At 36.4% G+C, this 23739-nt stretch overlaps 1 protein-coding gene across 3 annotated transcripts in view; it reads right to left on the reverse strand.

Moving 5' to 3' along the window:
* Positions 1–23739, reverse strand: part of FYB2 (FYN binding protein 2) — a 1416888-nt gene that overhangs the window by 595990 nt on the left and 797159 nt on the right. The gene's annotated exons all lie outside the window — the stretch shown is intronic.

Below are 23739 nucleotides of genomic sequence, written 5' to 3' on the forward strand. Positions count from 1 at the left end.
TTTTATTATTATTATTAGTCCATCAATCTTCATTTATCTTTAATGGTTTTGCAATATACTGCTTCTTCTCAGTTCCATACACTTAGTCCTTCAAAGAAACCAACAAAGGTTGCCTTATAGAGTGTCCCTGTAAATCCTTCATCATCAGAATAATGATGTGCAGTGCTACAATAACAACTCCACACCACACTCATGATCAGATCCAAATAATATGAGCTCTATTAAAATTTCATGCAAAGTATTTATGGCTTTAACCCATATCACTCACAAAATGTTAATATTGCAAATCACTTCTTGAACTACAGGACTATATTCTTTTTTAACACTAACGAATTTATCATCCCATAACGCTTTTAGTGCATCAAGGTCACCTGTTAAAGTCTGATAAAAAATATGAAAAAAGGGACACATTAAACACAATAATTTCATCTTTGGTGTGATTTGGGAGGCTTCACACATCTCTATTTTTCAAGGTTATATTTAAAGCAACTAACTTAAAATGAGTATGTACAAGAAAAGCGCTTGCATGAAAGTTTTTATTTAAAAGCAGGATAACTCAACCACCTTTTTATGATTTCTACAGCTATGAAAGCCTTTCTAAGGAGGGCGTAACAAGAGTTTTTTTTTCCTATAATAAAACAAAGTCTCTGTTACCAAAATACTATAATTTTCTCAAGCAGATCTTACTTCTAATTGCTGAAATTTATTATTTCAAACTATGTGCATTGCACATACAAACTTAAAAAAAATGCCTTGTACTTTGTATTTTCCTTCCTTTTATTAATACTAGCCTGGTGTTTTTAAACTTATTTTGTTAGTTTATTGATCAAAAACCTATTACCATAGTGACTTAAATGCAAATTATCTGAACCATAATATCTCAGGTTTACTGTCATTTTTGTCCCATATCCTAAAGCAGTCTAAATTCACCATAATAAATCCCATCATATTACAATTTGTAAATTCTCTTGCAACTTTTTCCAAAATAATTAGTAAATCTTGGAACTTATATAATACTGTACATAACAAACTACTTATTTTCATTATACAAGCTAATAATTTCCTTCACAGGATTTTTGGTATACAACTGGTTTTATCAACATCATTTATACCTCCTATCGGTATTATATTTAGTTCCCACCTCAAATATTTTTTTCAATAATATTTCTTATTGTTTATTTTCAATATACATCATTTCACAAGAGTAAACACAGGTAATATACAACTGGTACAACAACAATATATTTAGAACATATTTACACTATTTACATGAATGCTTTCATAGTTTAATAGTATGGAAAGAGAAAAGAGTCGTTTTTCTCCAGGGTTAGTACCATCAGGTTCGTATAATGCTATATAATGTTCTGATTTTTATTGTGTATGTTGTAAATGTCTTCCAAAATCAATGTTTTATGCAAGTATTATATTGAAAATTTGTTCCCAACGTTTCAAAATATTGGGATTTTTATTTTGTCTGTTTATTATGTATTTGTGGGCTAATATATGTTTTATCGCTAAGTTCCTAAAGTTATTCCATGAGATTTTAGATGGGGTCAGCCAGTTGATAGCTATGTAAAGTTTCATTAATAGGAAGATATTAATGAGAATGATTGTTTGGCTTTTAGATAGGTTAATTGGGGAAATATGTAGTATCGTAAATTCCCAAGTGAGCGTTGATGATTGATACCCCATCTTTTGTAGCTGTACTTTCAGGTAGTTCCAAAGTTTGAATACACATTACAACTCCAGAATACATGTAAAAGGTCAGCAGTTTCATCTTTACAATGTGGGCAAAACTGGGAGTTTCTAGAGTTAAATTTATGCAGTCTAAGGTGTGTAATAAGCATTATTATATATCATGAGTTGGGTAAATTCTAACTTTTGAAGAGATATGGATTTTATTGTTAGGTTAATTGCTTGTATTATTTTATGGTTTTCTACCGATGGTATTTCTTCTTTTCAATAATTTGATAAGAGTATGTGTTCTTGAAATTTCAGGTCTTTGATCGTTTTGTATGAGCATGTTATAAATTTACTGTCTTGAAGAAGGGCTTGTCATGATGAGTTACATTTCATTAGGTCATCTTTATTGATGTTTATATCTTGAAGGTAGCTAATACATAATTCTTTAATCTGTCTTAAGATCAGCAAATATGTCTTGGGAAGGCCCAATTGGTTTCTTATTTCGTGAGTGGAACAGTTCAAATATGGGTATAGATCTTGTAGTGTTATATTAATTATAAGTGGGAATTTTTTCAGGTCTAGTAGCTGGTTATTAATTGTCAAGTTAGGATTTTTGTAAATAGGTTGCAGTATCATCATGGGTTGAAGGAGATTTACTGTCTTAAAAAGATTTTGTGTTAACATTGTAGAATTTTTAAGGAATTCCAATAGATTATATGCTTTAATGTTTTTAATGCTTAAGAAAGGTATTGTTTTGGGATTTATATTCAGGCTTTCAATATGTTTAAAACATAATTTTACCCAATGTTAGGTCCAGCTATTTCCTAGCGTATTGTAATTTGCAATTCTTAAAGTTCTATTGACGTCTATGATTAAATAATAATTTTCAAAATTTGGTAGGTCTAATCCCCCTTTGTTTTTCAGAGTCATCAATTTATCATATGCGATTCTGCATTTTTTTGGTTCCCATATAAATTTAGTGAATTCAGTGTGAATTTTCTTAAAAAATTTCTTAGGTATTAATAGCTTGGAGGACATGAAGATGTATAAAAATCTGGGCAAGATATTCATTTTGATAATCGAGACTTTGGCTAATGGTGGTAGTTTCAGATTTTTCCATCTCTTTAGATAAAGTAGAATGTGATCCCACTTTTGTTTGATATTATTAAGATAAAAATTTTTATCTGTAGAGAATGTAATTTCTAAATATTTAGTCTTTTCTTCAGATTTTATTTGACCTAACAATGATAGCAGTGAGAAAGGTTTCGGAGTTTTTAAAGGGAAGATGTTAGTTTTTTTAAGGTTTATTTTATAGTTTGAAATTGATGTGAAGTCTTCAATAGCAGATAGTATTTTTTTGGTTTCTTTGGTTGGCGTTGTACAATATATGTTAAGGTCATCAGCAAAGGCTGACAAGGAAATTTTTGTGTTATATATTACTGGGGCATTGTGATAAACATTTTGTTTGATGTTTAAAAATAGAGGTTCTAGATATAGGTTGAACAATAAGTGAGATAAAGGACACCCTTGACGAGTGCCAATTCTGATTTGAATTCTATTAGACCATCTTTTATTTATATATAATGTTGTATAAGGATTGTTGTATAGTATTTGTAGGGTTAGAATAAATTCTTGGGGTATGTTAAAGTAGGGTAGGATTTGGAATAATAATTTTATGTTGACTCTATCAAAAGCCTTATTAGCATCTATAATTAGTGCATATATATTTTGGTTATTTTGATTAGCATATGAAATTAGCGTGTGCAGTGTTAGTGTATTGTCACTAGTTTGCCTAGATGTTAAAAAAACAGATTGTTCACTCGAAATAATTGTGTCCATTATTTTTTTCAGTCTATTAGCCAGTATAGATGTTAGAATTCTAGTATCAATATTGAGTAATGATATGGGTCTGTAACTATCCGGATTTTGAGGATCTGCCTTTTCTTTGGGTACAAAAATAGTTTTGGATGCGTTAAAGTGTATATCATTAATTTTACTGTTTATTATACAGTTTAATACATGATATAGTATTTGTGCAGTGATAAGAGAATGTTTTGTAAAACTCCGCTGTAAGGCCATCTGGGCCGGGAGAGTTGTGTGATTTCAATTTTTTGATTGTTGTTATTATTTCTTCAGTGGTTATTGGTTCTATTAATTCTTTTTGTTGTTTCGCATCAATTTTCAGAAAGTTGAGTTTTTGTAGGAAGTCTGTACTATTTTCATTTGTAAGTATGTGTTTTTGTTCTCCATAGATTTGTGAGTCTATAACTTTGAAGGTTTTGATAATATCTTCGGTTTTCGTGTAGGTCTTGTCCTTATAAAATATTTCCGAAATTTGAGAAGGAGTTTTAGACTGGTTAATAATCCTTGTCAGAGCTTGTGACGGTGTTTGTATATGGTTAGCATATTTTGCAAGTATTTTAGTTTCATGAAATGATAGATTATTGTTGTGAACCAAGAATAGGTCTTTCTGGCATTTCAATAGTTCTGTTTCAGTTTGCATGTTGTAGTTTTTAATTAGACCCTGTTCCAATGATTTAATTTTAGCCTCTGGTCGTCGTTGTTCTTCGAGTTGGATTCTCTTATAGTGAGAAGCTTTCTGAAGAAAGATACCTCTTATCTGAGCTTTGGTTGCCGCCCATTCAATATCAGGAAGGTGTTTTTGTTTTGTTAGATTGTCTAGGGACATTTTAAGAATGTCCTGAACTTCCTGAATTATTTCCTTTTTATTTAAGAGATTGGGGTTTAGAGACCAGTTGTATCCCCGATGTAGTGTGTTGTTTTTGGTAGTCTTAATAATGATTAATGCAATTTTAGAATGGTCAGACAAGTAACGAGTATGCACGGATACTGTGGGGTCAAGGTTAATTAGTGCTTCTGAAATTAGAAAAAAGTCAATTCTCGACCACATTTTATGACAGTTTGAGTAAAATGTAAAATTATTTGAGTTATTTGTGTTATTACCATATTTGAAGGGATCATATAAATTAAAGTCATATTTAAGTTCGCTTAATGTTAAAACTGCTTGTTTGTTGCATGATCTCTGTGGACTTGATTTATCCTTTTCTGGGTTCTGATATGCATTCCAGTCACCTCCTATGATCATGTAGTGGTTATTGTATTGGTTTAAAATAGGGTACAATGAAGCGAAAAAGGAGTGCTGGTTATTACAGGGTGCATATATATTGAGAAGTAAAATGGGTTTATCGTAAGCAGGAGTTGAGAGGGTTACATAACACCATCTTCTTTATCTATTTTGGATTCTAAAATGTTATCTTTGTCATGGTTCTTAATGATTATAGCTACTCCTGCACTGTTGGTTTTGCCTTCAGAGGCTATAATTTCTCTTATCCACTTTTTCTCTTTGATTTCTGACCATTGCTCACTAGTTAAATGTGTTTCTTGAATTAGTAAGAAGATTGCCTTAGACTGCAGAGCTAGGTGAAGAAACAGTTTCCTTTTCTTTATGTTCTGGAGCCCTTTAATGTTCCATGAGTCTATTTCCCACATTTACAAAGCTTTTATTTTGTGTAAGAAGTCTTGAAAATTTGTGTAAGTATATTGGGATGTGTTCATTTCTTATCAAAAACATGTTATGAAAGCATTTTATTATTCCCGTTCCTTCCCTGTGCCTACCCACTAATCTCCTGGACCAGGAATTTAACAGGACCTGGCAAGATTTGGTTTTTGTATTTGTTTGTATTATTAGTGTATATATATATATATATATATATATATATATATATAGATATATATATAGATATATATATATATATATCTTGTATGTTAGTATTTAAGAGGTAAAAGTATCTTAATGGCCCTGTGTGACCAAAAACTATTCATACAAAGCCTATCCCACTCATTCCCTAACAAACACTACTTCTGCAATCCAAGTCTCTTCTTATGAGATTTATAATAAGGTATCAAAGTTGAAAAATCCATTTTAACCAGTTCTGAACTTGCCGAAAGGCAGGTAACATCAATTTAAGAAACTTATCTCTAATATTTTAAAAGTTTATCCATTATAAATTATTTCAAGTTTAATTTGTTAACCATATTCATAGAGTATATTCATTCTTCGTTTAATCTTAGTTTGTATGTGATTCTTCCTCCCCTTGGTAGGAGATTGATGTCTCTGATTGTTACTTTCCTTACTTTGGGGGAACATTCAAATTTGAAGTTGAAATGCTCAGATAATCATTACTCCCACCAGTTTTATTACCCCTGCCCTGTGTTATTTTAAATCTTGAATGGCCTTGTGTTTAACAAAGATCTTACCGCTACTTTTCTTTACAACAGATTCGATATACGTCAGCTGTTTTACTTTATACATTCTTATTCTGATGAGTCCTGGAGAAAACGATATAACTATATAACGATATACACATAAGCATATACATGAATATAGACACAAATAGTTAGGCAATCATTAGAGATCAATTCAAGTAAGTGTGAACCTTATTATTATTACAGCATTTTGGAATATAGGATAGAAACAAAAATTAAAATAAATACTCTACTACCCTTAATGCATTATCCAGTATATAATATAAGAGAGCACCTAGTTCCAATCTAAGCTCTGCAGTAGACTCAGTACATTAACATATGTATTTTCTTTATCACCAAAGTTAAGCAAACTCATTCTATGTTGCTTTCAGCACCAGATGTATTGTGTACTAGATGCATTTAAGTAACTGAAACTAGGTATAGTGTGTCATAATAAGATTTACTTGATAGCATAACTTATGTAAAGCACATCAAAGAGCATTGTTCATTTATATTAATTATTGAATATTTGTATGTGTAGACTTCATTTACAGGTCTATGAAGTTAAGTTTACCTGGGTCTATAACATGATATCCAAGGTAGCATGCTTTAAAGCTGAGTTTTCAGATATTATTTATATGTTTCTGTTGGTATCAGCTTATTACAGTATTACATTTTATTTTGTATTAAATTACTTAATTCACTACCTTCAGTATAATGTCTGACCCGCAAAGCTCACGTCCTGCCATACTAGTGGCATAAATGTGGTTTTATGTAGAAATAGAGATCTCAGCACTAGTGTGTATGTTAATGCTAGCGCAAGGGTTCTCATGTTATGCAGATTATAACATGTTTGCCTTCATATAAGGGACCAAGTCTACTATATGTTCTCATATTAAGTTTAGGTATTGGTTTAAAGAGGGCACAATTAGGTATGTTAAAATTACCATAAGTGAAATTAAACCCTGTGTTTACAAACTCAAGAGTGTAGTCATTTAGGTATATGTAATTTGTTGTATTACCACTTAGTGTTTTCATGACTATTAGCAGTGTGATATACTTTAGCAACTTTATTTATGTTATGTGAAGCTGGAAACATTAATTGTAAATGGTGACATTTAAAAGCAACATTTGATAGCTCTATGGAAAGAGAATATGTGATTTAACTATAATATTCACATTTTTTAGAGATTTCTCATCAGTAATTAACTTTTTTTATTTACAGTTCCATTGTCCTTCTCTTCGAGCTTCTGGACAGCTAAGCCGATTACTTAGCTTCTCGAAGGGGGACTCTGCATGCAGACAGACTTCCGGAAGTGTCACCTCTTAAAATGACTTCTGGAGCAGCAAAAGAACTTTCAGTTCCTCCCATGGGAAAGCGAACATGGCGCACATATTGTGTACTTCCTGTTGGGGCTCTCGTGGCTTGGAGAATGAGAAATAGGGTCGCGCCATTCCAAAAACGCGGCCTAGAGCAAGGCAGGAGCAAACTATGGGAAAAGTAAGTCCACGGCTGTTATTATGAGTTATATCTGATCTCGGAGGCTCAATAACCACATCAGAGTGTGAAGCTAGTTGTCTAAAGCAGGAATTCTTTTAAAAACATTCATAAAGGTAGATTTTGCTTCTGTATTGTTGGCGACTGAGTATTTGACCCCATCCACAGAAAATAGTAAAGTATTTGGATACTTCATTTGGAATTTTAGTTTTTTTATCAATTAGAAATTTGCAATAAGGAGACATAAGCTGTCTGGCTTGAGTAATTTGAAGAGGCAGATCTTGGGCTAGAGAGATTCTGTTGTTGTTCCATATTAGGGGTCCCCCATTTTTCTTTGCAGATAATATTATTTTATTAACATCTTGAAAGTTAAGTAATTTGGCATAGACTGGTCTTGGATTATTTGAAGTTTGAGATTCTCTCAGGGCTCTGTGTGCTCTCTCAATTATTATTTGATGGGCTGTTTTTTGGTCTTTGAGTAGTGTTGCAAATATATGAATGATAGAAGGAATCAGTTCATGGTGCTGAATCTTCTACGGCATGCCTCTAATGATTATGTTATTCCTTCTGGATCTTGCCTCCAGATCAATCATTTTAGCTTGCATTGTTTGTATGTCTGCTTCATGCGAGTCAGATTTTTTGGATAAAAGGGCTATTTTTTCCTCATTCTCCGCAGTTTTGGCTTCATATTTGACCATTCTTTCTAAGATTTGGTTGAAGGAAGTTCCAAATGATTGCAGTTGAGTAGAAATTTCTTTTATTGCCTCTTGGATAGGCAATAAAGCTGCTTTTACGTCATCCAGGTTTGCTAGTTGATCTGCTTTATTTTTATTCCCTGATTTTGCAGTGTCTTGTTGTTTTGTTATTTTCTACCTTTTAGAGTTCAGATCTTTCTCAGGAGATAATAATTCTGAGATTTTAGCTTTTGTTGTTGTAGTGTCCATATTTTTATCTTCTTTTGACATTTTGTGGAAGTAAGGCTTCTTGGTTTATAGACAGAAGTGGATGTGTAAAGTGCCCTGAGCACACAGCTTCTTTTCCTTGTCTCTTTCCTCAGCTCCAGTTAAATCTGTTGTAATCTTGATAGATTTGTTTATTCTTCAGGTTTATTTTCCCTTTTGTGGTTTTCTGGATATAGATTAGGGTTGTTTACTCAGAATATTAGGTCCTGGTATTTCCTCTGGGTTGATTTTATTCCATAAGTATTGAAGAGCTGTAGATTAGCAGTGTTTACAGAATGACGGCCATCTCTGAATCTCAAATATTTTTTTTAACACGGCACAAATGTCAAAGAATTTACACCAGCCTAGACATGACATTGTAATTTTAACCTTACAAATTCTAGGTAATATATTCTTTATACTTTTTAACACTGTAGTTTTTTACACAAGTAATTAAAACCTCATTGTGTCTTGAATTTCTACCCTGGGTATCAGAACCATGATAAGTATGTGTAATTTCATCAAGGGAGCACAAAATAACAGCGTTATTAACCCAACTACAGATCCCCCTAAACCTCTACATCTTGTTTTTTAACTACATAAAAAATCAGTGTCATTTATTTCAGATTCATCATCTATTAACACTCTTGTAAGACTTGTTTGTTTTTATCATATTATCCTCATCACATCTAACAGCCTCATTTAAAGTTTCTTTCAGTTACTATGTTATGGGTTACTCTAAGACTATTAAAGTATTACAGTTTAACAGTTAACACACTATCAATTAATCCTGAATGAGAATCTGTTTTTTTTTCTTAGTATTTAATACCTTCACATTTGGGAACAAAAGATTTAACAAATCATCACTCTCTACTTGTATTTACCACTGTACTTCCCTTTCAACTAAATCAAGACCAAAGGCAGAGATTACTATAGCACCATATTCTCTAGGGGACAAACATTTAGGGCAAGGGTCTATATTAGATCAGCGAACGCTGATTGATCGAACTTATGTAAGTGAAAGCTTACAATCTCGAACTGTCAGATCAGCGATTTTTTTCCTAGGGAAAAAAATCGCTGATCCAAAACACACACACACAACACAAGCACACCAAACAAACAGAAATCCACACACATACACCTAAAATCTGACACCTAACCCTACACTAAACTATGCACACACCATTAACTATCCACTTACCTTAACCCAAACGCTAACCCTAAGGTCCGTCACTATCGCACACTCACCTCACCCGCTCCCTAACCCTAACTCACCTAAACCCACCCTAACCCTCACGTCCACATAATCGCACACAAACCTAACCCGTGCCCTAACCCTAACTCACCTAACCCACCCTAACACTCACATCCACACAATCGCACACTTACCTGAATCTGACCCGTAACTTTCCACCATAGCACTGAAAATACCAAAGCAACAGAAAAGGACAACCAAATTCTTTCCATAGGAAAAAATTTGGGTTTCTGTTGCTTCGATATTTTGAACATTCGCATAAATAAGGTCGATCAATCAGCATTCGCTTGTTTAAGCATTCGCCGATCTAATATAGACCCTAGGGCAAGTATTACTGTGTTTGTTCCATTTGTCTTATGATGTACTAAACATCAAACAAATTGTGCATTTTGTTAAAAATCCCCTTTAGACAGAATCTATCCATTTCCTCCATGGAAATCACTCGACAAAACTACTCCAAAGAAAAAAAAATAACACTTCTTAACAATCACTGAGCCTAGAAGGCTAACAAATGACAAATTTTTGCATCTTCATGTGGATATGAAAATGCATCTGCTCACTGGGTGAAAGAAATACATACAAACAAAGCCCTTGACTGAGCTGAAATGCAAATGACACACCTCTTCTCTATCAGCTAACCTTAAAAAAAAAATACAAAATTGTATCAATTAATATCATCTCTGCCTTTAAAAGGACTCTCTAGTGACCAAAAAGACCTGCTTAAGAGCACGCAGAAGAGACATGTTTACATGCAGATAAAAAAACACCAGACTTAATCATATGGAGATTACAGGTTGTATATTCAGTACAACAGGGCAAGGGGTTCCTATTATGTGAGCGAAGCTAAAAGTTGCGACCACTGTTTAATCGAACGTGCTTACCCAAAATGGTGAAATTCTGAAAGCACGGAACAGCGATTTCCTTTTCCTAGGGAAAAAAAATCAGTGGGCTGTTTTTGGGACTTTGCCATTTTCTCCACTGTGGTGTGATCTCGGAGTTGGTATATTTAAGTTTTTTTTTTTTTTTTTTTTTTTTTTTTTTTTACAATCAGTGGCTTTTTTCCCTGGGAAAAAAAAATCGCTGATCCATGTGTTTGGCATTTTGGATTTTTGAAGTGTTTGGGTCGATTATACAGCGTTCGCAATTTCAAGCATTCGCTGATATAATATAGACCCACAGTGCAAGATATGTGGACAATCAAAATGTGGCTAACAGTAAACACATTAAACATGAATATGACAGACATACTGTATGATTAACTAGGGCATTAAAAGTAAGCAGATGATAGACATACTATACAATTAACTACGGTGAGTAAGGAAGCAGCTGTATCATTCCAGACTAAATATGTATAATACAAGGAAACTAATCTAGGATACAACTGCAATGGGAAATCTGAGCACTGCACATTTGAGCGATATCAACATTATATGACCACAGAATGAAAATGGGTTTTCGGTACATGTTTTATATACTTTTCAGAAACTGAAGCTGAAATGGAAGCCTGCTGCACATTTTATGGGCATATAAATACAGCTGGCTTATAAGACTGGGTGCAAGCATGGGACAGGATGATGAAGCCTTTCAGGCAGGCATGGCAAGGATGGAGGTCACTGAATAAGGGGCTCGGGATATGCAGCAGGGACTGTTTCAGTGAGCTCTGAGCTGGCAGAGAATATCAGCTTTAAGAAAAACGGAGGAAATTCATGGAGTACTAGCAATGGTACTGGGTTGGGTAGACCAATAATAAATGGAAGATGAAAATGCAACATAAAGAAGAAGGCAGAAGTAGGCAAAATAGTGTAGAAAATGTAGGAGAGAGTGGAGACAAGTAAGATGAAAAGCACAGACTGACAGCATCAGAGAAGCGCAAGCAGGTTATAAGACACACTAAAAAAAAAAAAAAAAGGAAGCAGCAGCCAACCTGAAAATGTGGGACAAACATCACAGAAGGATTAAATGGACATGAAAAGGTACTTAGTAAGATGAGAGAAGATGGGATATACACAAGAAGAAAGGGGAACAATGGTAAGTACATTTTTAGGAAGAGTACCGGAGGAATATAAATAAGATCAACTTTTGCAAAGAGAGCAAAAAAGTTGGTATTCATGTGCAGAAGGGTACAGTCCAGCAGCGGCACAAATGGAAGGGAAGGCTGGCAGACACAGGAGCTAGTGGCACTGGAAGGATGTGATGAATAGTAGGCAGGCTAGTGTGATGGTTGAAGACTCATTCACTGAGGAGATTAAAAAACAGAGTACTTTTTCAGAAGTGATGGGGAGGTAGAATTTGTTGTAAATAAGAAATGATTACTTTGATCTGGTACACAGGATCTGAACTGCACAGACATAGTAAGGTCTTACTAAGTTTAAATCTATTGTCTGCCATAAAGCAATTACTAGAAAATAATAATTAAAATGCAACCCAGCTGCAATTGAAGTACTTACTACTGTAAAGGGCATAAAAAACTGGAGGTGGGATCTTTAGAAAAGGGGTGGGATGTTGAAATAGTGGTTAAGGTGTTCTTATAGGCACAAAGTGCAGGGTTTGATTCTCATATGGAATAACTGGTTGGGATTGAAATAGCCCACAAGTGCAGTTATCCTGGTACTATTTTAGAGGGAGAGTCTAGCATAATGGTTAAGGTTTTTGCCTCACAGACAAAAGGTACAGGGGTTTGAGTCCAATCTAAGCTTATTGGCCCTTCAAGGCAATTAGCCTAATATTCATCTATAAACCAGTATTACCACAAGCAAACTGTAATGTTCAAACTTTAATTTTGAGGAAAGTTAGCATAGTGGGTAAGTTGTTTACCTTATAGACACAAGATGCAGGGTTTGATTCTCACGTGGTAATTGGCTAGGCTTAAAATGGCCCAGAAAGGCAGTCAGCTTAGTATTACTCTATGAACCTAGGAACCTAAAAAGGGAAAAAGGAAATGATACAGAAATAAATGAAATTTGTGGGAACAATATGCGCAGAATAATGTTCAGGTGGAGGAGTGATGTTTAAGAGAAGGCAGGAAATAGGCCAATTTATATCATGCTGAATTTTGTAATCCTGACCTGAGAGCTGAGAATAAGATCTAATACAGTTTATTTATTTTACATTTGTTTACTGGAAAAGTACAACTGGGCATAGATCCCATTTTCAGTGGAGGCCCGGGGAGAAAAGCGCTACAAATATTAGTACAGCAAATCCAGTAATTACAATACACATTAATAAAGTACAGTACAGAGTCAAAAGCTAATAAAGTACAGTTTCAAGGCCAAGAAAGGAGCAAATGTAAATATACTCTAAGCAGAACAGTGTGTTACAATAAACAACACAACTGAAAAGACATTTTGTTCAGTCTTTTGGTTACATTCATCAGTGACTAGTACAGTAAACACACATTAATTAAGAGTACAGAAATGAGTTGTTGCAAGCTTTCATAGAAGGCTAAGGTATGATATGATCTAATTAAATGAAGCTACCCAGGGTCAGAACAATTACATAACCAAGAACTATGTAAATGAGACTGGAGAGACTGGAGGAGGTTTTTTTTTAATTATTTTTGTTTTCAGTGGCCCTAATATTTACAGGGATGGTATTCCATGTTTTTGCAACAGAACTGGAAAACAAGGAGTCCCCAAGAGCTATAGTTGCTTTTGTCTACGTCAGTCAGTGCTTTATTGGTGGATCTTAAGTGTTTGTTAGAGTATTAAGTAGACCTTGAAGAGCAGGACCTCTGTTGGGATAATATAGAATTTGGTGGGCTATTGTACGCTGGTTATATGTGAGCAGGTTGGGTAATTCTAGTCAGGATAGTTGCTTGATTGCTATGCAATGATGTGCCCTGAAGGGTGAGTCAGTAGCAAACCTAGCTATTTTATTGTAGCATGTGTTTAATTTGTTAAAGTCTGCTTTGTTTAGTTTGAAGAGTATGGGAGAGGCATAGAAGAGTGTGGATAGTAGGTGGGTTCTTGCAATGGTGGCTTTACGGTCATTGGTGAGGTACTCTTTGCATCTATATAGGGTTCAGAGTTTTTTATGGAATTTCTTTACTGTCTGTGCAATATGCATATCGAATTTCATGTTGTGATCTATGACAACCCTAGAAACTTGGTGTGTTGGACAGGTATGATAAAAGTGTTATTGGCCTAAAATAACGTGAATGGTGGTATGGGGTCTAAGGTTCTAGTGAGATAGAATATCATTAGCTGTGTTTTATTGGGGTTAAGTATTAGTTGAGAGTTGGCTAACCAGGTGTCAGTTCCTGGAGTGGAGGGAGTGATGGGGTGGAGCAGATTACAGTAGAGTCATCAGCGTACTGGACTAGGAGTGACATGCTGGGTAAATTTGTGGAGTTGGTTGGTGAACATGTTGAAAAGAAGAGGTCCAAGAATGGATCCTTGGGGGACCCTGAGGGTGACAGGTAGGAAGGGAGATAAGGAGTTTTGCCATTTTGCTGCTTGTTGGCAGTTGGTTAGACAGTCTTGAAACCACGCTAGTGTGGAGTGACTGAGATTAAAATCAGAGAGAGCAGAAAAGTGTTTGGGATGGAAGATAGTATTGAATGCACTGGAGAGATCTAGGAATACAGTAAATACTATGTTACTATTGTTTTGATGTTGGATTTACTGTGTTGGTAAAGCTAATAAGAGCTGTAGTAGTACTGTGGTTGAGAAGGAATCCATGCTAGGTGTTGCTTAGCAGTTTATTAGTGTGGAGACAATGCACTACTTGGGAATGTACACATTTTTCAAGGACTTCAGATAGGGTGGATAGAATGGCAATTGGATAGTAATTAAATAGTTCCACAGAGTTACCGCCTTTGTGGAGTGGTATTTTATGCAAAATTTTCCACAGAGAAGAGAAATCATTAAAGAGCGGATAATGAGCATGGAGACTGGGTAAGAGATGGCTTTGGCTATGATCTTCAGATATTCTGCAGATAATTTGTCAGCGGCCAGGGTTATGGGTTTAAGCCTAATTAGGTATTTATATATTGTGTTAGTTGGGAGGAGAAGAGGAGGTTTTTGTCTGCTGGTATGGAAGATAGGTTTGGATGTGAAGTGGGAGAACTACTATTGGTGACGGCTAGGATGGATTTGGTGAAGTGTTCATTGAATTGGGTGGCAATATTATTGGTGGTGGTGTCAATGTTTGGGGGTGGAGTACTGGTATTTCCTGATTGTAGGATTTTATTAATGGCAGTCCAGAATTTTTGTGGGGTTTTTTTGTGTTTGGTTAGAATGCCTATATACTGGTTCCTTTTGTCTGTCCTAATTTGTTTTTTGGCTTTGTTCCTTAGTTCCTGGTATGCCTGTCTATTAGTCTGAGTTTTATTTTGATTCCCCAAGTCCCATGCTTTATCCCTTTGTTTTAGTAGTAGATGGGTATCACTGGTCAGCCAGGGGGCATAGTTGGATTTAGTTCTGAGAGTTATGACACGGGCAAGATGATTTAGAATGTTTTGAAAAGAGTTACTGAAGTAGTCTATGGCATTTTCCAGGGGTAGAGATGAGAGTGGTCTCCAGCTGCATTGATTAAGTGCAGATATGAAGTCATGGGTTTTGGAATTCTTTGTATACTGGATTTGTTGGAGGGTGGAGGATTTTAATGGATTCACTTGGTGTCTTAACTATAAATGTGGGTAGGTGGTCGCTGAGGATGTCTGGGAGGGAGCCTGACAGGTAGGATTGAAATGGTCCATTATTAAGGATCCAGTCTAGGATGGACGCCTTTTTTGATGCTTTATCTACCTGTTGTGTTTAAAGGATCCACTGAAGGACTGTCACATGGAACATGTCATGAAGAATACGGTGGCTGCCATCAGTCCTTGTGTTCTGAGGATATTAAATAAGGCAGTTAAAAAGCATGCTTTAAACTCAAAATCTTTAATTTGCAAAGAGAGTGATGACAGACTGCAATCCTGTAACCACTGTTCAAGCAAATCCATCCACAGCATTCTGCATAAAGTGCACAGAAAGTCTGGACATTGAAATGATGGCTGCCACTTAGAAACTCAGTTTTGTCTGAATCTCTTTCTGAAAATTTGGCAACTTTTTCAGTATAACCTGGAGTTCATCTTCTAGATCCAACTGGAATTACATCATATGAGATAGAATAATCTAACACTCTAAGTGTACATATGGAAGACACATAGTCCCACTTTCTTTGTTGATTCAGAGCAATAAAGTATTCATTTGGGGATGGTCTACATGTATTTGCAGAGGCAGTACTCTCTTAAGGGTGTCTTAGCAGCAATAGTTTATAACTGGTTCTTTTATAAGACAGACCCAGTATGGAAGCTGAAGGGTGCGGTCTGGTCCTTTTGGGACGGGAGCCACAATACTAAGGTCCTTGTAAGCCTCTCATGATAATGAAGACAACCATGTTATCTGTTGGGGGCACCACAAAGGAAGCTGACAAGGGAGGGCAAAAGCTTTAACAATCCTCCCAAGAGCTGAGAGGATAAGTGGCCACACTCCTCTCCTACATCAATTGTTAAAGGTGAGTCATGGAGATGGACAGGAATCTCCCTTTATTTCATCATTAGTATACAGCACAGTAGACTCCAGGGTTAGTGGAGATGCTGCTTCTTGCACATACACTTCCACAGGCTCCTGAACTAGGAGTCATCAATTAACAAGGAATCATGAACAAAATAGACCTGGGAGTCAGAAGTTTTTGCAGGTTTCCCACTCCTATAATCTTTGTGCATATGGAGGCTACACTCTCAAAAGTGAGATGAGTCATTCTTAAGCCACTATGTGGAAATATTCTTGTAATGTGGACTGCAACCTTCACATCAAGCAGAGTTGTTTGTGAATGGAGCATTAACCCTAATGTTGTGAAGCCACCCAATATCAATACAAGTGCCAAGGTCATCAACTCCAAAGGCTCAAAGGCCAATGATAACAGCATCCAGAGTGACATTAAAGCTCTTGGTGCCAAAAGTGGTCTCAAGCTTTTCAACTTGACACATAAAAAACAAAGTGAACAGAAAATTGAGGCTGGCATTGAAAGGGCAACTGACATAAAGATGCAAATGTTTGTGGAGCATTAATGGAGAGTGAAGGTACCAAGGCATCTGCCAGCATCAGTAGTAAAGGAGGCTGGGAACTGACAGTTTCTTGCTTAACTGTCACCAAGACAGAAGCAAAAGGTATCGAAAAATCAAAGTAAAAATGGGAAGTCCAGAATCTCTGACCAGCCTATCTGCTGAGGGGAATGGGATTTGGACAATCTTCATCTGGGGTTATATAAAAGCCTTCCATGATCCAGTAATAATTAATGTCCACTTTAAAACTTTTGTGGGAAGACATGGAAGGCCAGAAGGAAGTCAGCCTTATTGTTTGACATATAAAGGAAGAGACAGACTATGCTTTCTAGAAAATAGATTACGCAGGTCTGACTGGAAGCTGTAGGTTGAGAATCTAAAACTACCAAAGCAGACACCACTGCTGAAGATGTCAAGTCATGTTGTTAGTTTCTTGCTTTTTTAATAGTTCTAATTTAGAACAGGAGCAAGAAAAAACATATTTTCTTTTATAAGGCATATAATTTGCATGGGAGAGGCTGTGGTAGAAGATTCTGCATTCCTAGTTGTGTCCCTGTACAACAAACCCTTCTAAATTAAATTAAGAGGTCTTTTGAAGTGAGTATGTCAAAAATAGCACATATATTGGGGTCTATATTATAACATCAACTGTTAAAAACAGCGAACACCTTTACCTCGACACAGTTTACTCGAAACACTAAATCTCGAACGGCCAAAACAGCAATTTTTTTCCCTGAAAAAAAAAATCGCTGGAACATTGTCGGAAATTTGCCGTTTCCTTCACTGTAGTGCGATCTCGGAGTTGGCATATTTAATGGGGGGGGGGGGGGTAAAGCCACCCACTTTATTTTGTTTGTTTTTTTTTTGGTCCAGCAATTTTTTTCCCTGGAAAAAAAAAAAAAAATCGCTGTTCTGGCCATTCGAGATTTAGTGTTTCAAGTAAACTGTGTCGTGGTACGGGTGTTCGCGGTTTTCAAAAGTCGACGTTATAATATAAACTCCAGATATTGCACTTAGCAAACAGATGCTGAGCCCTAAAGATATAACACAGAGAATATGGTGGTCTTGTCAATGGATTTTATAAGCATAGATATAAAATTTCTTAAAACCTGTTATCTTCCATGCTAAACAACTTTTAAAAAATCCAGTATGATCAAATCCATCCTCTTTCAACAATGGTGCAGTACACCACAGCCTAGGAAGAAGACACAAATGATGGTTAGGATAATAAAAATAATCCAAACTACATAAAAGAAAACATGCATTTAAAAACATGGTAAAAGTACAGATATTTATTTTTATTTAATATTGGTTTACCAGAAAATTCTGACTTGAACAAAGTCAATTTTCAGCAGAGGCCCTGGGAGAAACGCTCCAGATGCATGTCTTTGTAACATGGGAGGAAACCGGAGCACCCGGACAACCCACATGAATGCAGAGAGGACATGCAGACTCCACACAGAAAGCACCCCAGCCGAGAATCAAACTGGAAAACCTCTTACTCTGAGGTGACAATGCTACCACTGACCCACTGCGTCATTTGAGAATATGCACAAAAGAATCTAAAAAATTATACAAAAAACTGCTTCAGCTGCCTACAGCCATTTTCCACTGCTCTAAACTGTGCAACTGTCAATGAAAATTTGGTAAACCTATAGAATACAAGGCATTGTGTGATGATGGGAGAAGCTACAGGCTGGGAAAGCTTTTGATATTTAGTAGACTGAAGCCTGATGTCTTAAAGGTGCAAGAGGATGGACTGGATCATTACCACATACTGCGATAATCTGCATGAGAAAATAACAGAAGTTCAAGAAAATATGCAGTAAGGGAGTGTGGACATTCAGAAACAAGGGTCAGTAGCAAAAGTAGGTGATGTATCAGAATGCTAGACTGTAGTTTATTCACAGAAATAGTAAAGGGGAAAGTCGTAGGTGATGTAACAGTCTTAGTAAAGGACAGCATTAGAAACTGAGGCAGAGAACAAAAGGGGACTAATAGGAAAAGGGTTATGCTTGAGGGGGACTCGGAATCTGCCAATGGCAAACTAGGAGATGTTATGCTCCACAGCAGATAGGGAGGTGAATAAAGTCTCTAAAGTCTCAAAGCATGAAAGGTTTGAACAGGTTGTACAAACCTGCAAAAAAAAGGATACAATTCTAGATATGGCCCAAACAAGCGCAGTTGGAATCAGTGCTGTCTAAGCTAAAGGTGCCATAAACCAGCACTGAATACACAGTCATTTGGCTCAGACTGTTGGTGAAAGGTAAAAATGTAAAGGCAAAAATTAAAGTTTGGGATTTTAAGGGAGTGGATGTGTCTAAGAGGAAGGAAAGTGTCAAAGATGAATAGGGACCTAGAGTTAAACAAAGGAGTGAATAAATAAGCTATGTGAATGGAATGGAGTACTCATGGCTTGAACAAGGGTTTGAGGAAGAGTGAAAAGGTAAAGTAGAAGGTCATTTGTGGCTGCACAGTAAAAAGAGTTTAGCAACTGAGAGAAAAGACAGGGCATACAGAAGGTGGCAAGAATGGGAGGGAGTCAAATGAAGCACAGATGAAGGAAGGAAAAAGAAGGGTAACAAAAGAAGAGGACGGAAAAAGGCATTATGATGGCAGAAGGGAAACAATTTGTTAGAGATATATCAGAAAGATAAAGTGGAAGGCCCAGCCTGGCCATGCTGAGTAAGGATGTGCAGATAATCACAGAAGTCAGGGAAAAGAGTGGCACTGAAAATAACACCTCACCTCAGTCACACCTCAGTCACCATGAAGGAAAAAAGGGGAGGAGGCTATGCTAGAAGAAAGGTGATATACACAGGGGCCAGCACTGAAGTGACTGAATTACGGGATGAAGGCACACAAGGACTGGAGGGGTTGCAGGGTGTCCTCCTGAGCCTTATTAGTGGTCAAGCAACCCCTCCACCCCAGAAAGTGGTCTTCAGGAGATCCCTGACCACTATAGAAATGCTCAAGACCACAAGATGCCAAGAGGGGTAATCTGGTGCAAGTAGTCTGAGTGTGAATCTGTGACTGGCCATTTATTCTAAAAGCAGTGACAAGGAAAATCATGGACAGAATCTTGAAGGAAAGGCTGGTTGATCTCATAGAAGACAACAGTCAATAATTCAACAACCAAAAGGAAGTTCATGGACAGAAAGCTTCTTCAAGTTAAGCCTGGTCTAGCTTTATGAACTGGTTATAGGAGAACAACAGGGTTTACAAGAAGATGCAGTTCCCAGACTTCATGAAGGTCCATGACATGGTTCCACAAAGGTGACTGCGAGGAGGGGCTCAATGTAGAATGGAAATTAATAAACTGGAGCTCTGTATGGATGAAAGGAAGGCTGTAGAGGTCACTGATGAAAAGGATTATGTCAGAAGTAAGAAATTTAAGCAGCCTAGTATTGCAGGGATAGTTTTTTGGGTCAGTAGTCTTTGGTGTGACTGATACGGCAATATCAGAGAGAACTGAGATGGGTTCAGTCACTTTGCTGATGACAAAGAGACTGGAGAAACAATGGGGGTATTATTAGACATGGAAAGCCCAAATGAGTAGACAAAACAGTAACAGATGAGATTCAATTTAGAAAAATTAAAAGTACTACACTCATATAACAATAACACTGAAGCATCATGGGGGTGGGGAGTGGAAAAGACTACATTTTTAGAACTTTCAACTTAACAAAAACACAAATCCTAACACCATACAAGAGCACAAAGCAAAAATGATTCAGCATTTGTGGACTGAAAATGTGCAGATGTAAGGAAAAGCCCCATTATCCAACACTATGGCTCAATGCCACATATAGGTGCATAATAATTATAATTTTATTGGCAAACTAAACAGGAAAATCTTAGCTACTGTTCCATCATTACATTACACAGCTTGTAATGAACATTGTACTAACTGTGTATACTATACGTTGTAAACAATTTTACAGGTCAGAAAAACATTACCAATTGCTGGGATTTATGAGGCTCTTGCAATGGTGATGTTTCAGCTACTTAATTCTTATACTTATCTGTTTTTACAGTCATCTTATTTAGAATTATTTCTGAAAGTGTATTTCAATTCTGCAACTACACTGTGGTTTAGAAATGTTCATTTTGGCTGGTTTAGCTACCTATTCAAAAGTAAATAAAAAAAAGCTAATTAAGTTCACTAAAACCACTATGTAGCTCTTTTGCCAATGAAGATGTACCGTTTCTGACTGAAAGCATCTTCATCTAGGATGAAGCTAAACAGTGAAAATGTATCACAGTTCATGAAGCAGCAGAGAACCACAGCTAGTAATTTAAATCTCTGCAGCTTAAATGTTAAGGGGCAGCCATGTTGCAAGGTTAACAAAAACTCTTGCAGATGTAACGCTATGTACAATAACTCGTACACTTAATTGTTGTAGCATCACCGGTCTAAGGTCTCACTTGAAGGGTCAGGACGGAAGACAGTCATATTTTTGGATGGCAAATACTGGTGGTTAGGAGGAAGGTAATATGCAATGGATGGACTGAGAGTTATGATTAGACACTATGATGGTTATTTGCACTATATAAAAAAAAAACTCAGAACAAGACCTTTTAGTCTTATATGGATATCAAAGCAAAAGATATGGGGTCAATTTTTAGGTGCAAAGAGCTCAAAGGCCATTTCAGATTTAAATGTTGATAGAGTGTAAAGTAGAAACAGTCCTCTGAGGCTGGAAGAGAACCCTGAGCTAGCATTTTTTTTTTTTGAGAAAAGCTACCAATTTTCTGGGGATTTCTAACAAACAAAAGTTGAATGTCCTAAGTGTTAATCTGCAGATATCAAAAATGATTAATATTAAGAATGCGTGAAGGAATACTAATGAGTATGGAGAAGCGCTTCACTCTATCCAGTCTATGCACCTAAATTTTTTTCCCTCGTCTGTGCAATTTCTTACCAAATATTTTTTGTAGCATAAGTACGTTAACATGCGTCTCGTGGATATGCAATCAAAATATAATTTTAGTAGTATTCAAACTGGATAATTTAACAAGTAAAATATTCAATTTGTGAGATTCCTACTATGCCGTTCAGGTTGAGGCTTCCTCCCTAAAGTCAGACCAAGAAGTATTGGAAAGAAAAAAACACTGCATTACAACAGGACTTTACATCCAATGATAGCAGAAGTCTGAATATGGTTTGGGGTGGTAGGTAAGACACAACTTAAGATTATAGTCCTATCTGATGTAATAAAAAGCTGGGGATATAGGTCATATCTGAAATATCTATTTAAAAACATTACAGGCCCAGTGTGGCACTCATCCTTTCTAACAGAAAAGCACACAGTGCTGGAAGATGCAAATAATGAGTCATGTAGTGTACAAAAAGCATCTTCACAGACCAGGATGATGGCCAACTTCTAAGACTGCTACTGAGAAAGGGCAATCTGTCTTTAAATGGTGGTTATCTTCTTCTACAGTGATCAGGTATGTAAGGGAAGCAGGTGTCCAAATAAAGCTTGTGTTCTGTACACAACATTATTTGGAAAGGGGCAAAAGTGTGCCACATTACTCTGAAGGATGTTCTGTCAAACTATTACAGCTGTATGGTAAGGACATCTGACAACAAGCTGGCAAAAACAAATGAAATGAACTACAGTCAGGGCCTCAGTGAAAGTTTCACTTTTCACTTCTGCCCCAGTTAGTACCTACAATGCAGATGGACCAATGTCAGTTCTAGTTCTATCTCACAAAGAGCAAGAGACAGTAACATGACAGCAGAGAAAAACTTTATGGGGTTGAGGATAAATTTCTTCATGAGAGGGATAGGTTTCTCCTGAAAAGACTTTGGGAGAGATGGAAAATGTTGGAATAATTTACATTTGACGTAACTTGAATACCATGGACCTCAGAAGTCTATGTTGCAAAGTCTGATCATGGATCAAAAGAAACAGTAAGAGAAGAGAGGCAAGCAAAATATCACTTACCTATTAAGAAAGTATCTTGAGTGTCACACAGCAGAAACAAAGCCCATGTCAGGCCAGTAGAGGTAAAAACTGATACGGATATTACCTATATGGCTGACTGCTCACACAAGCACTAAAACCATTTTATTCCCTTTCTTTTTTCATCTCTGCCTTTGTGTCCTGTTACTGAGTTGGGACTCACCATTCATTGGCAGCAGTGCTCTACCTGTATGGTGTGGAAGGGAACGGCTTATTCCCTCAATGAACACACCTATTAATGTGAGAAGGAGTTCACTAGGTATGCAAACGGTGTGGCTACGTTTACTATTTGATGCCCACTGTGTAGTTTGTATTTGTAGATTTGACTAGCGAAACAGTGGGCACCTGAATGGCAGGACCACTAGTTTGGGAGTGCTTGTCTAGGAGTAAAGAATTACTTGGGCTTTATCAGAACACGAAGTGGGAAGAAATGGGACACTACAGGATCCTGACTTGGGTTAGTTGGGGAGCATTTCACTGAAGGCAGATTCGGCTTACACAAAGAAATCAAAGGCAGTTTGACTAAACCACTTTTGTTGACAGTACAGATTGCCTTTTTTTTCCCTACTGTTGTGCAACTTTAAAGTCGGCATATATAATTCAGGGGGGTGTGTATGTGGGGTCTCCCCACATGGGGCTGCAAAGGGTCTTCCATCCCTGTAAAAAAAATATTTCAATTTTCACTTAAAGTGGATTCATCTAACAGATTTAGAGTTTTCTTTGAATTCACTGAAACTGCCTTCAATTAATCAATACGAATCTGCCAGGCATTATTCAACATTCTGCAAAAGACGTTAGAGAGTTTCAATTAGGAATTAAATTTATTAGCTCTATTTATTTTTAGTTTAACTGGCTCTCACTAGGAGTAGTACAGTACTAATAATGTACAGCAAAGTTACAAAGGGATAGAATGAGAGTTGATTTGGTTTCATGTTTTGAAAGGGAAATATGACATATCCCTGGTGAACGGTACATGCAGAACAAGATGTTAAGATAGAGATGGAGAAAAGAATAGCTTTGAGGCAGCAAAGTCTATGAGTTTAAGTCCCATGGGCCACCAATCTAATTTTGGAAGT

The sequence above is a fragment of the Protopterus annectens genome, chromosome 10.part0 (assembly GCF_019279795.1).
Source record: "Protopterus annectens isolate FY-2018-M chromosome 10.part0, PAN1.0, whole genome shotgun sequence".
NCBI lineage: Eukaryota > Metazoa > Chordata > Ceratodontiformes > Protopteridae > Protopterus > Protopterus annectens.